This window comes from Protopterus annectens, chromosome 1.part1, assembly GCF_019279795.1.
Source record: "Protopterus annectens isolate FY-2018-M chromosome 1.part1, PAN1.0, whole genome shotgun sequence".
NCBI classification, from domain to species: Eukaryota; Metazoa; Chordata; order Ceratodontiformes; family Protopteridae; genus Protopterus; species Protopterus annectens.
The window spans coordinates 305,199,085-305,213,525 of NC_056726.1; the positions used below are offsets into that span (position 1 = coordinate 305,199,085).

A 14,441-nucleotide genomic window follows, 5' to 3' on the forward strand; every position below is an offset into this window, starting at 1 on the left:
TGCAAGAGGAACCTTGAAGGGTGGATGGGGAACAGTAGATGCACCCCAGGGATCCCGCCATTGGCTCTGCTCCACAGAGGGATGGTTAATGACTCAAAAGTGTGGCAAACGCTGACACATTTTGGCTTGTCTTATGAATGGCCTCTGGCAGTTGGCCAAGTACCTACCTATGAATCTATACATACAGTATCTGCATATGCTGATAGCTTAGTTTACTGTTCAGGTGTTAACTTACCTTGTGCCACTGGCTGTTGTGTGTGCAATAGTTGAGGGCTGCCTATGTTGGATGCACACAGTAGACTGCATATACATGACAATTTACAGGTAGTCTTGTTTGTGTGCCATCCATTTTTACTGTGTGTGCAGGTGGAGAAAGGTGTCAGTCCCTAGGTGCCTACACTATCAGTGTGTGTGCTATACGTTCCCTCTTTGCCAAGGCATAGGCATACTGGGCATGCCTCTGTCTGCCTACTGGGGCTGGCTCAGGGTGTTCGTGGTCTGAGTACCTCTGTGCCTGTGGGGCCCTTGGCAATGGTGGTGGGCTGTGAGGGCCTTCACCATTCTGTCCCTGCTGCAGCTGTTTCCGCAGGACCATATTGTGTAGCATGGAACACACTATGAAGATGTGGGCACACGTGCCTGGAGAGTACTCCAAGGCTCCACCAGCTATGTCTAAGCAACAGAACCATGATTTCAATATCTGAAACACACACTCTATGATGATTTTGGTTTGTGCGTGTGCCTCATTATGGCGTTCCTGCATGGTTGTGTGTGCATTTCTGATGGGAGTCATCATCCACGGTTCCAGTGCATAGCTAGCATCCCCCACCAGGAGGCCATTTGGGATGTCCCCCCTGGCAAATAACTGATGCAGCTGTGAGGCATGCCAGATGTGGGAGTTGTGATAGCTAACAGGGCTGCTAGCACACACATCCATGATAATACCCTGGGCATTGCACATGACCTGGCAGTTCATGGAGGTTACCCTTGCGGTTTTTGTAGCTCCTTCCCTGCTCACCGGGTGGTGACTTGATGTGTATGTGTGTGCAGTCTATTGCACCCAGTACCTCCAGGTATTCTGCCACATGGTGGAAGAGACGCATATTGCTGGCCAACTCCTCCTGTGTTCGGGGGAAGTATATGTACTCATTGGCATGTGGTAACATGGCATCCAGGAACTAGTGTAGTACCATGGATGCTGATGCCTGTGAGATACCCATGATATCCCCAGTTGGTCTTTGAAAGGTACCTGTAGCTAGTATTCTCAGGCTTAAACATACTTTCATATCCACTGGGATGGGTTCCCCTCTGTTTGTTCTGGCTCTTAGGCATGGCCGGCACAGCTCCACAAGTTGCTGTAGGGTGTCCCTGTCCACCCTGTAATGCTCTACTATTTCCAGATCATGTAGTCCCTGGTAGGTTAGCCTGGGTCTGAACACTCACCTCCTCCTCTGGTGCCTGCGGTGGTCATGTGCATCATCCTCCACACCACCTTCAGTCTCCAACACATGCTGGTGGATCAAAGCTATGGAAGCCCCTAACATGTACATAATAAAAGTTCCCTGTCTGTATGCACCACTGGTGCAGAGTGTATGGGAATACACGAATGTGTGTGAGGTGCTTTCAAACTTTATAGTATTGTGCTATGGATGCTGCTGATGAAAGTGGGTGTGTATGAACTATTCCAGCTGCTGCGTGTCTTAATTATGGGTTTTACAATGAGTACTCCAAGTGTGGGGCCTTTACTGTGGAGATCTACTTGCCTGCCTTGATTACTCTGTTGCCCTTTAATTCACTTTTAGACCTGGATCCCCTCCCATTATCAGGCATGCATCCACCTGCCGTCTTTCTTGTTTTGTACTTTCCCTACCCAGTCATGGTGAATTGTGCCTTGTATCTGATATACTGCATATTAACTTTGTTCTGCTTTGACACTTTGCTGTTTTCTTTGTAGTACAGCCCCTTCCCTTCCCTGTTCTGCAGGTAGCTGCTTGCAGCCTTGTTAGCTGTTGTCAGTGGCCCACTGTAGGCTCCTAGGTGCTAATTAGTCATTTGTACTCCAATTTCACTGCTGCAGCATTTCCTTATTTCTTTCCTATATTTTTCCTGTTTCAGCTGCAGTGCACGATGCTCATACCCGTTTACCGGGTTTACTCGCGTTTTCATCTCCATTCACATGCATACTCGGTTACCGGGTGTACTCTAAGGTAAGCATAGCTATGGGCAATTCGACACACCCCTATCCTGCAGCTTTGCCTAGCTAGGGGCAGACCATTTAGCAATGCTCCAATGTGCTTACAGCAATGGCGACACACCCCTCTCTTGATGTCATCTTTATCTCAAGGGCTCACCTTGGTGTTATAACGCTACGCTATTTTGTGCATCCTTACGCAGGTGGGAAATCTGTGATTCACTATTACTCCTCTCATTTGCATGGCATTGCCTACTAATTCCTAGCAACTGCGCATAACACTGTCACTGCCCCTTAGCAACTCTTGCACCATGAGTATGGTGTAGCATGCCTGCCATTGACTATTATGGGGAAATCGTGATATGTGTTTCATTGCGGTTTTATTCTATATTTTATATATTCCTTGCGATCCCCTTTGCACACCGCTGCCCTGCGCTTTCACATCATGATAGTGCGATTTTATATATTAAGTGTCAATTTTATATTTTGTACATTTTTTTATGCCAATGGCTATATATTTAGCCATTGACATATATTAACATTATAATACATGTGTTTGGTCGGCTGTCATGTCTCCGATTTTATGTTTGCAAAAATGTAAACTGATTTCTACGGTTTACATTTCTGCTTGCTTACACTACACCTGTACTACTTCCTGAATTGCTGCATACCTTCATTTGCATGCTACACTGCTGCACATGGGGTAATTAGCATACAAGGCTCAGGAGTTGTGCGGGCGTAGCGTACGCAGGTAGTGCATGTGGAAACAGCCCGTACTTGAATCGCTCAGTGGCCATATTTGGTGTTAGATCGCCGACGCTATGTCTGCACCTGGCGCAAGCTTCATGAATCCCGGGGACTATTCTTTTCAGGCCAATACATTTCAATCACTCTTTTTAAGGACTAGCAATTTTTCACTAACAAAAGCAGAAAACAAACATTTTTTATGCAGAAAACAGCGTCCTTTCCTTTTTCATGAGAAATGACAATTTCAGATGTAATTATAATAAGTAGAAGGGGAGTGGGGGGTACAGCTGGTCAAAATGTAAGTGGGGAGATTTGTCTACTATGTAAAACACTGAATTCAAACAACTGATTGCCCATCATTACAGTTTTTGTAAATACAAGATGGAGTGTTTGGTAGAACCGTGGTCCCTGTTAGAATCGTCTGCTTTAATAATAAAAAAAAGTGTTTTCTAAAGGGGAAATACTGCTTTTAGTCAATATTTTCTTAAATTAACAATAGCTTCTGTGTGGAGGGGGTTTCCAGTGGGGACTTATTTGCCAGAAACAAAGTTCTAAGCCAACTCATGATCATGTGAAGCCTCAGAGATGCTTCTTACTGAGGGAGGAAAGAAAGTATTTTAGAAATCTTCACTCTGACTGCTGACTACCCTCCACAGGACTCGACAATCAACAATCAGAGTGACGTTGTGGAGAGAACCAAAACTTTGTGACACTGGTCGATTGTTGTTTTCTAGGCAAGGAAACAACCCACATAGCCTAAAGGATGCTGCAGCAGTGGAAATGATGAACATCTTCAGTGGCCTCTGTAGCATCTCACTGATTTATATTTGCCTCTAAGTGTTTTAATAAATGTGTGCTTGCTTTGCATGCAATGGAAACTGTGCTCTACATCAGTTACAAGAACTAGAACTGGACAAGGAATTCAAAAGACAAAATCTGTAAATGCTTTTCTGACAGCAAGTGAATGATGTCTCTACTATGAAACTGTGTGAAGGAAAATCATTTCTGTATAGTTGGTATCAGGGCAAGGCTTGAGGGGAGCCCAACAAGAATGTACAATTATATTTGCATGCCTTGCAGCCTTATTGTATCTTGCTGCTATAGGTTCATAGGTTCATAGGTTCATAGGTAGGTACTAGGCTATCTACTGGAGGGCATTTATAAGCCTAGCCAGAGTGTGTCAGCTTTCACCACCCCATTAATTAATTAACTGAGCCTCTGTCAAGAAGAGCCAATGAAGTGATCCCAGGGGTGTATTTTCTGTTACCCATCCACTCGTCAAGGTTTCTCTTGAAGAGTGTTAGTGAGGGGCTCTGCCTAATGTAGTTAGGAATTTTGTTCCAAAGCATGGGGAGTCTCTGTGACAGGAATCTATCCCTCCAGCATGTTCTATTTATTGTTGTGGTGAGGTTTAGCTCACTAGAGTGAGTGGCTCGCAGTGACTTGGATTTCTTTAGGTGGAGCATGTCCATCAATTCTGAGTTGGACATGGCTTTGTAAGTCTGGCAGAGATCACCTCTGAGTAAGCAATATGCCACTGAGTACAGCTGGAGTTTTTCCAGTCAGGCTGCATAGGACATATGTTTGAGGCCAGTAATCCTCTTGGTGAGGTACTTTTGTGGTCTTTCCAGCTGTTGGAAGTGTCTTGTGAGGTACATCCCAAATGGGGCATTGTACTCTATGATGGGTCTGATGAGTGACAAGAAGCTAACCAGTGCTGCCCGGATGTGCAAAGCCATGCAAACGTGGTTTTTACAGCAGGGAAATGAAAGAGATAGAAATTAGCCCAAAATGGCCTATAGACTACTAACTTCTGGGCTGGAACCACTCCTCCAGGGACAGATGGCTGCTCAAAGCTCCCTCTCTCACAGGTGAACAGAAAAACCTCCTTCTATCCAAGTAAGGTATGGGCAACTCAGAAACTTGTAACACAGCCCTGAATTCAGCACTTGCCTGAAAACTGGACTATACTAGCTTAGAAAGGTGGGAAACAAGGAAGCATGTTTTTGTAAAGATAAGGCAAAAACAGTAAAAATACACTTAAAACAGCTTTAAACTTCTACAAACAGTAAAAAATATACTTAAAACAGCTTTAGATGACTACAAGCAATCAGAAAAGGTTTTTAAACAAATTACCCAGTTAACCAGAAAAAAATCTCAAAACTGAGCCCTGTTCCTGTAGTCTTCAATCAGACAAGTTCTAACTGCACACTCCTACCACTGGGGTGCAGGGGAACCTTCTCCAAAAAAGAAGGCCTGGATTAGTGCTCAAGTTATACAAACAAAGCTGGGTTCAGCAGGCCTGAATCTAGTTTATGCAACAGCAAACAAGGTACACCAATTTTAGGAAGAAACAGTTCAAATATGCAGGCACTATAAGCATCTAACCAGAAATTCCCAGCTCAGAAGGGCAGAGTCCAGCTTCTCCTCCCACAAGAGTACAGACCACAAATCTTCTTAATGTAAAATGACTGGCCTGAAGCCCAAGTACTTAAACCAAAACTAATACACTTTTAGAATAACAGACAGTGAGCCTTCAATCAGCAGTTCCCAACTTAGAAGGATGTAAGCTACCTGTCCTGCCACAACAGTGCAGACCACAAACATTATTAATGTAAAACAACTGGTCTGAAGCCCAAGTGCTTAAACCAAAAGACTTAGAATTATAGCTACACTTTAATCATCTAAACTATCTACCTAAGTCATATTTAAAGACTGACATATCTTTAGAAGAAGCTATTTTTTAAATGTTTGGTATGATTCTGAGCCACCAGCTTACCATTTGACAGTATATATATATGGATTCCATCAGTAAGTCCCCTGGCAAGCTAGTTGCACACTGCTGGATGAGAAGCCTTTCAGCTTGGAGCTTAAAGAAGTAATGGGTGGAGAGAGGTGGGGGCATCATGTATGGAGCAATGTCTCTCTCTCTCTCTTATTCTGCTTAAACAATCTGGACCAGTATACAGCCTCAAAGATATAACATGAAAGTAATGGTAAGTGCACTTTAAAGGTGTGTCTCAAAGGGATCGCTGTTCTGCACTCTAAGTGATAATCTCAAAGTTGTGGTAGATGTAGAAATAGTAACTTTTTGAATTGCTGAAACTTGTTATGTAGATTCCTGGAATATGGAGAGTGAATGGCAAAAAATCATGACTTACATATACTACTTCCAGGATCTCCACCTCTGGGAATACTCCCTCTTCTCTGAGATATGATATCCTCAGAGTTGGTATATATAAGTTTGGGGAAGTGGGGTGCAAGGGAAAAAATAAGTTTAAAGGAGAAAGCATATGTCCAATATTCATTCTTCTCATGTATTTTCTGTCTTTTTTTTTTTTGGCTTTTGAAGATTTGGCATTGTCAGCCTCAATGTTTCAATATGAGTGACTGGCAGTACAGAATGAAAAGTGCCACAGACAAGTCAAGAATAATTCCTTTCAAAACTACTCCAAATATTAGGCACAGAGTATAGTAGGTGGACTCCAACAATAGAGCTCCTGAATCAATGAGGCTGATACGTTACTCATGCTGACTTCCTAATTTCCTGAAATTAATCTTGACCAATGAGCAGTTTGGGCCTAATGCTAAGAACCCAACTGAGAATCTCAAATTAATCCATTGCAGAGGATTACACCTCCACTGGTAGTAGCAAGTAGTCCTTCAAGCAGTAACCACATTTAGTTGGACAGTTATACATCCATGGTGCTAGATCATTGAACTTGCTATATTAGAGGGAAATGTCTTTATGACAACATCTTTTAGACCTTGTTAGAGTAGGTCACCTTGCAGAACATTACAGTATCCCAGGGACTTCCAAGGTGGCTGCACACTGATCAACAGCTTAATTTTAGCTCTGCCAGTATGAAAAAAAGAAACTGAGAGAGAGAGGGGGCAACAACTTTATCAGTTTTAGTAAATTCGATTACTGGCTAGAAAGTAGACTGCCTAGATACAGCAAAGAACAAAGTAAGAGAGCCTGAAAGAAAATCAGCTAGAAAAGGTGAAGGGAAAACACTGACTGGGAATAATCCTGCAGCTGTTCAGCAAAAAGCAGTTCAAGCTCAAGCTTTGGTGCAAGACATGGCTTCAAGTAATCTGGAGGAAAAAAATAAATCAAATGTACTCAGAGCTGATTAAAATAAAAGAAACATTGAAGGAGTTTATTATTTCAAATATTAAAAGGCTGGAAAAATGGAGAAGCTTTAAACAGCTATTCAGATGAAATGATAAAACTGCAAAAATCAGAGGTCAAAATAAAGAAAAGTTTCACTGAGTACAAACAGCTCAAAAATAGTTGTTTCAAAAAGTGGTAGAGTTAGAGGACAAATCACATAGGAAAACCTGGGATTTTCTGCTGTACCATAGAAACAGGAAGAAAGAGACTATTAATTTTATGAAAACACAAAAAGCAACTAAACTGGTATTCAACAGTAGGATTCATTAATTGAGATTGCACATTGTGTGTGTACTTTAAACCGAGACACGAGAAGGCAGCCAAGACCTATATTAGTAAAGATGCAATCATAATAGCAGAAAGAACTGATCTTGCTAAAACTGTTGCAAAAGGGCAAAGTATCAAATAACTGGAGACAGTAGAGTATTTGTGGAAAATGATTATTCACTGTACACCAGGCAGAAGAGAAACAAAGTTATCCCAGCAATTGGTGAGTGCCAAGAGGCAGGTATGAGTTTCAAGCTGTTAAATCCACCTGTCTTCAGAACATTTTTTCCTGGAGTATCAAATGCATTTTTTTGATGCAGAACACACTAAGGAGGAAACACAAACATTTGTCCAACAAAAAGTGAAACATTTTCCAGTGTTCCAAAGGTAAATGCTTAAGAAACTGAAAAAAAAGCACAGGAGTTAACTAGAAGAATCTAAAGTTCCTTGGACCTAAACAGGAGTCTGAGGTTGGGAGATAGAGATGAACAGGAAGAAGACCAGCAGCACTGAAATTACTGAATACATTTGAGATTACATGTGATTACAAAACATCAACCAGATTTGTGAAATATGGATTTACAAGAAAAAGTGGAAAGATTGGACTTTTGTTAACTTTGTTAAACCTGTGGGGGACAGAAAAGTCTATACCTCACTTTATGTCATTAATGTTTGGAAGGACACTAAAGGGAAGGGGAAAAAAGTAAATGTAAGTAAAACAAATTTTGTACTTAATATTTGTATAAAACATGCCATGATATAAATTGCATGTTAAATAGTAAAGCATTTCAATTATTGCTGTACATATGCATTACAATGTAAAAAGAAAAGGCTGGCCAAAAGTATCTGTGATTTAATATGCTGTAATCTTTAGTTGCTGAGTTGGGGATGGGGTGTCAAAATACACAGATTATAATATATGTAGGGCTGATATGTTTTATCTTACTTTTGGATAAGTGAATATCTGGATTAGGGCCCTTGGTTTAACCTAATAACATTTATTTTATATAAGCAAGTCATTAAGAAAATGTTGAATGTAATGAAAAGTTTTCCTTTAACAAATAAATGTTCAATTTGAGCAGTCGGCACCTGAGGGCCGATGCACATTTTATTCCTAGGTTTCCAAGGAAACAAGTTGCAATAAAAGTCAGAATACTTTTTTAAGGCTAAAAGTTAAATGCTTTCTGAAAGCATTGTTTTCACATCTGAGAGGGGACTAAAGATACGATAAGAACAAACAACTACTTTATGTAGGAGCATAGGCTGTAATGTCTCTCAGCATGGATAACCTTAATGTTAGGTCAAGTTATGCTTGAGTGTACAGTAGTCAGTTTGGGACAGCTGTTCCTATCAGGAGGATTAAACTTCATTATTTGAAGATGTACATAGGTTTGCTTGTTTATTTTAAGTCAGTAGCTCCTGTGGTGTTCTGGGATATTTTTTTAGGGTTTCATTAAAACAAAAAGTCTTGTAAAATGTGACATAGGTTCAAATAGAGATAACAAAAAGCAACTTTATAAAAGATCAATCTGGCAGGCATTAGTGGGTACATGTAACACAACAACTGGAAATAGATATTTAAAAAAAAACTGTCATATATAATAAGTGGGGATAATAACTTTTTATCAAAATGACCATAATATCTATATTATTATGGAATGTTAATGGTTCATAGGTTGGTACTAGGCTATTGGACCTAGGGCCTATACAAGCCTAGCCATAACAATTCCCTGGCTATTTCTTCCCACACTATTTACTTCCCTGGACCCCTGTCTAGCAGGGTGACTGACGTGATCCCGGGGTGAATTTCCTTTCTCCCATCCAATCATCAAGGTTCCTTTTGAAGAGGACCAAATAGGCGCTCTGCCTGACATGTATGGGCAGTCTATTCCAGAGTCTGGGGAGTCTCTGGGTCAGGAACCTATCCCTTCAGCATGTTTTGTTTATTGTGATGACAAGGTTTAGATCCCTGGAACATGTGGCTCTGAGGGATTGGGATTTCTTTAAGTGTAGCATGTCCAACAGCTCTGGGTTTGACATGGACTTGTATGTTAAGCAGAGATTGCCTCTGAGTAGACAATATGCAACAGACTATAGCTGGAGTTTTTTAAGGCAGTCAGCGTAGGGCATCTGCTTTAAGCCTGTGATTCATTTAGTGAGGTATTTCTGCGGACTTTCCAGTTGTTGCAGATGTCTTGAGAGGTACATACCAAACAGGGAGTTATATTCTATAATGGGTCTAATGAGGGATGAGTACAGTGGGACAATGACCTCCTTTTTTCTGGATGAAAAGCCGTTAGTGATGAGGTGTGCCACATAGAAGGATTTCTTGACTATTGTGGCAATGTGGTTATCGAAGATGAGACCACTGTCCACCTGTGTCCCTAAGTCTCTTATCACACTTTCAGTGTTTAGTGTACTGCCACCTATGTGGTAATTCATGGGTACATGTTTTTTCCCCAAAGGGGATAACTATACATGGTCTTGCAGGTATACACATAAAATAAAATGTATCGAATTATATTTATTTATTCATTTATTTGTCTTGTTGACTAGGAAAGGCTGATTGGGCAGAGCCCATTTTCAATGGAGGCCTGGGGAGAAAAGCTCCACCACAGTACATTTACATTAACAAGTGAATTTCAGACAGTTCTCAGGAAAACAACAATTACATTTCTCATGAAACAGCAAATATAAGTAAAAAAGAGGTATATACAGTAAAGTAGTTACATTGATTATTCCATCAGTAAAATCTTGCAGAAGTAAATTGATCAATGCTGCATAAAGGAACATTATTGTAAAGAGGTTTAGTGTTATTTCATTTCAGTAAAGAAATATTAAGAAATGCAGAGTGAAAATAGCAATACTGCAGGGTAATGAAAAAGAAATGAGTATGTGAATTTGATAAGAAAAGAATTTCAGGAGGGATATTCAGCAGGGTATCAGGCACAAAGGAAAAGGAGAGTACATATTGTTAGAGGAGCTTCAATAGTTATAGAAAAGGGAAAACGATAATAATGGTAGATGTGTGGTGGAAAGGGAGGAGGGTTATACTAGCATGTATTTATATTCCACCTAAAACTACTATTATGGAACTTAAGAAAATTTTGGAAGAAATAATCAGCTTTCAACAGGAAATGTTTCTTATTGGTGGGGACTGGAATTTGATTTTTGGCAGTGAGGATGTATCTGGGGAACCTAGGAGAAAAAATATAAGAAAAGAGGGTAGAATTCTAAAAAAATGTACAACAATACAGGCCCCAGTGGCCTAATGGATAAGGCACTGGCCTCTTAAGCCAGGGATTGTGGGTTTGAGTCCCATCTGGGGCAATATAATCTTGATACAAGTGAAGCTTTTGGTGGGAGGCTGGTATAATGGTTACAGTGTTTACCTTATAGACACAAGGTGCAGAGTTTGATTGTTACATGAGGCTAGGCTTAAAATGTCCCATAAGGGCAGTTAACCTAGTACTAATCTATGATCCTATATGTAAGATTTCAATTCAGTATAAGGAACTTGGATAGAATTTACATATTATTCCTCAAGGTACAATAACTAGGCTAGACTAGACAGAAATTATATTTCACAGGAACATGTGCATTTAATTGAAAGCTTTGACACCTGTCAAATAACTGTTTTAGATCATGTGACAATAATAGCTAAAGTAAAAACACAGGGAAATGAATTAGAAATGAGAAACTGGTGCTTCCCCACCTTCCTGTTAAAAAGAGAGGAATTTAAGGAGTTGGTAATCACTATAGCACATGAGTAAGATAAAAAGAAAGTGGAATTTAAGAATAGGGCAGAGATAAAAGAAAAAAATATATATGGGGTTAAGAAGTGACAGGAATTATTTAGAGGGTCTGTCAAAGGTTAAAGCATTACAGTGTAAGGGGAATCATACAAGAAGAGGTGCAATTGCAGAGCACTAAGGAGAAAATAAAGGAGTGCCTAGAAGATATGCATATATTTAGAAAGATTGTTCTTTAGCAACTATTTTTGATAATAACTCCAGTGCATAAAAAACTTTTAGTACAACGATTTAGGCAACAGAAAGTGGAAAGAGTTGTTACCAAACAGTCTATAACAAGAAAAAAATAGAGCCCTAGTAGAGGTATTAGACATATTTCTGAAACTCTATGAAAACATGCATAAAGCAGAAAAATGTGGAAATTAAAGAGAGCACAAATGGAAATGTTTACAGAAGACTTTGGTATGTCAAGGTTAGAGGTAGATGAGGCTCAACAATTAACAGTTAAGATAGGAGGAGATGAGAAAAATTGGTGACAATCAATCAATCTCCAGGAAAGCCTCCAAGAATAGATGGCATTCCTGAGGAAATTTGGAAGCTAGGAGGGAAGCATGTTATAAAGATGAGGAAGGTTTTAATTACGTTTTAAAGGAGGGTAAGTGCCAACATCCTGGTGGCTATAATAACTAAGGATGGTAAAGAGCCATTAGACCCTCATTTCATATATGCCCATTTCAATTTTAAATAATGATTATAAAGTGTTCATGTCTATAATACCTAAAGGAATGGCAAAGGAGCTGTTAAAATTGATAGATATAGATCAATGTGCTTTTGTGGAGGGGAGGCAAACATTTGACCACATTAATAGAACAGTGATGTTCCAGAGGGAAGCAGAGTGTAAAAATATGCTATTACTGGTGGGTCTTGATGCAGAGAAAACATTTGACAGAGTAAGCTGGGATTTCATAAGTAGGAACATGGAAGCATTTGTATTAGGGATCAGAGGCAAAAATGAAAGTAAGAGGGTTCCTTTTTGAGAAGTTTTGTCAGAACAGAGGAACTGAGTAGGGGTGTCTTCTTTCCTCCTTGTTATTTGCTTTATATTTAGAGATATTTAGGGATATTGGTAAAGAAAATAAGGGACTTGGAAATTCAAGGATATAAATGGTATAGTAATCAAGAAAAATTGGCTTTATTTGCAGAACATCTTGAGACAGTTTAAAGTGTTTTGGGGATATAAAACTAATAAATATAAAACAAAAGCTATATGTGTAAACTATGTACCCACACATGAATTGATTCAGCAGTAGCCATATTTATGGGGACATGGTAAAATGAAGTGTTTAGGATTATGGATTAAAATTAATTCTGATATGGCAGTTAAGGATATGTAAGAAGACACCAAGAAGATAATACAAAAACTGAGAAACTGGAAGCTTTTATTTATGGATATTGATAGCAAGATACAAGGAGTGAATAAGTTTTAGTCCCTTTAGTTTTATATACAGGTCAGGCATATGTTTATTAACCATAGAAAAAGATGTGGACAGTAATTAATAAAGAATTGAAGGATTTTATCTAGGAGGGGAAAAGGACAAGGGTCAAGTGGGATAAATTGATCCTTCCAATAGAACAAGGTAGATTAGGATTGCCAGATTTGAAGTTTTGAGCTACACAGTTAAGGCTTAAATATAAAACACAGTTAGAAACCTGTAATTCAGAGTGGAAAGGGATGATAAAGCAGGAGGAAAATTCAAGAAATAAGGATAGAGTGGGATTTTGGATGCAAATTCTTAAGGAGACTAGCAACAGCCATTCAGAATATTACATTGACAAAGTGGCAAAAAGTACACTAAGAACAAAGCCAACACAAACATGGAGAGATGAGATTTTCCTGACAGGACTGGCTGTGGCACAAAGAATAGGCTAGAGGAGGCTTGGATTTATTGCAAAAAGCTGGCAAAGAACCAAGGTATTGGGATATTGGGAGAAAGTAAGTAGAAAGGAAAAGGTATAGAATTGGAAGAAGCCAAGATGATATTTGGACTGCAGGCTAGAGACTGCCTTCCCTATCAGGGATTGATATCTGAGTACAGGGAAAGAGAAAGGGCTAGGGGAATCCTAAGTGAATGACCTGCTCTGGCAGAGTCTTTAATTGAATCTAGAACAGAAGCTGATGTTAAAAATGGATAGTTAGTAAAAAAATGGTAGCTCCCAGGGAGGCTAAGGTTGTGTTAACTCATGATACAGGAATGCTTAATCTGTCTTATTTTTCTGGCAAAAAAATGAGAAAATCATTTTCCAGTCATTTGTAAATGATGTTACAGTAATTTACATCAGAAAGAAACTTTTGGAAATCAAGTATTCGATTGTACTGTCATTCTGGCTGGATTCCCTGCATAATATAAAGCATCTGTGGCCTAAAATACTCACAGACCTGCTGGAACTTGGCATCCTAACCAAACAAGCCTCAAAGTACCTAAATCAGGACATGGAAGGTTCTGGAACAATTAGGATGAGACCCAAAAGGAAGAGATGTAACAGAACCAGAAAAAGAGGCTACAGAGCTCAGATTGCAGATTGAAAACAAACCCTCACAGGCCTGCACTTCCCTCAGTTCTGTTAGTAAATGGATGCTCATTAGACAACAAGATGGACTTTCTAAGGCTTGAGCTCAACACCACAAACAAGGTGAGAAATTCTTGTCTTTTAGTCTTCACAGAGACTTGGTTAAATAACAGGATTAGTGACAGTGCTGTAATCCTTGAAGGTTTCACTTTGTTCAGAGCTGACATGAACCTAGCTCTGTGTGGAAAAGCTAAGGGAGATGGAGTGTGCAATATTGTGAATGACAATTGGTGAAAAAACTCTAACATTCTGAATGAACATTGCTCTGTAAATGTGGAATTTCTGAGACTCAAATATAGACCTTTTTATGTGCCCAGAGAACTAAATGGTGTCTGTGTAGCAGCTGTATATATACCGCAAAGTGCTAACATCACTGAATATACTGCGTAATACTGTATGTGAGCTGCATTGCAAGAATTCTAGCTGGTGACTTCAACAAAGCAGATCTCAGGGAAGTGCTACCCAATTACTACCAAATTGTGGATTTTCCTATAAGGGGAGCAAATACTCTGGACAAGACTTACACCAACATAAACGGGGCATACAGAATTGTACAACAACCAAACCTCGGTGGCTCTGATCTCTCCATAAAACTAATAACAGTTTATAAACCTGTCTTGATCAGAGATAAGCCTGCTGTGAAACAAATCTGAGTCTGGCATGAAGGAGCCATGGAAAG

The 14,441-nt window shown here is 39.7% G+C and overlaps 1 non-coding gene across 1 annotated transcript; it reads left to right on the forward strand.

Annotated features, from left to right (window-relative positions):
- Positions 1-10,639: 10,639 nt before the first annotated feature.
- TRNAK-CUU lies at positions 10,640-10,712 on the forward strand. The gene has a single exon. It is a non-coding gene; the product is annotated as a tRNA-Lys (tRNA).
- The last annotated feature ends 3,729 nt before the right edge of the window (positions 10,713-14,441 follow it).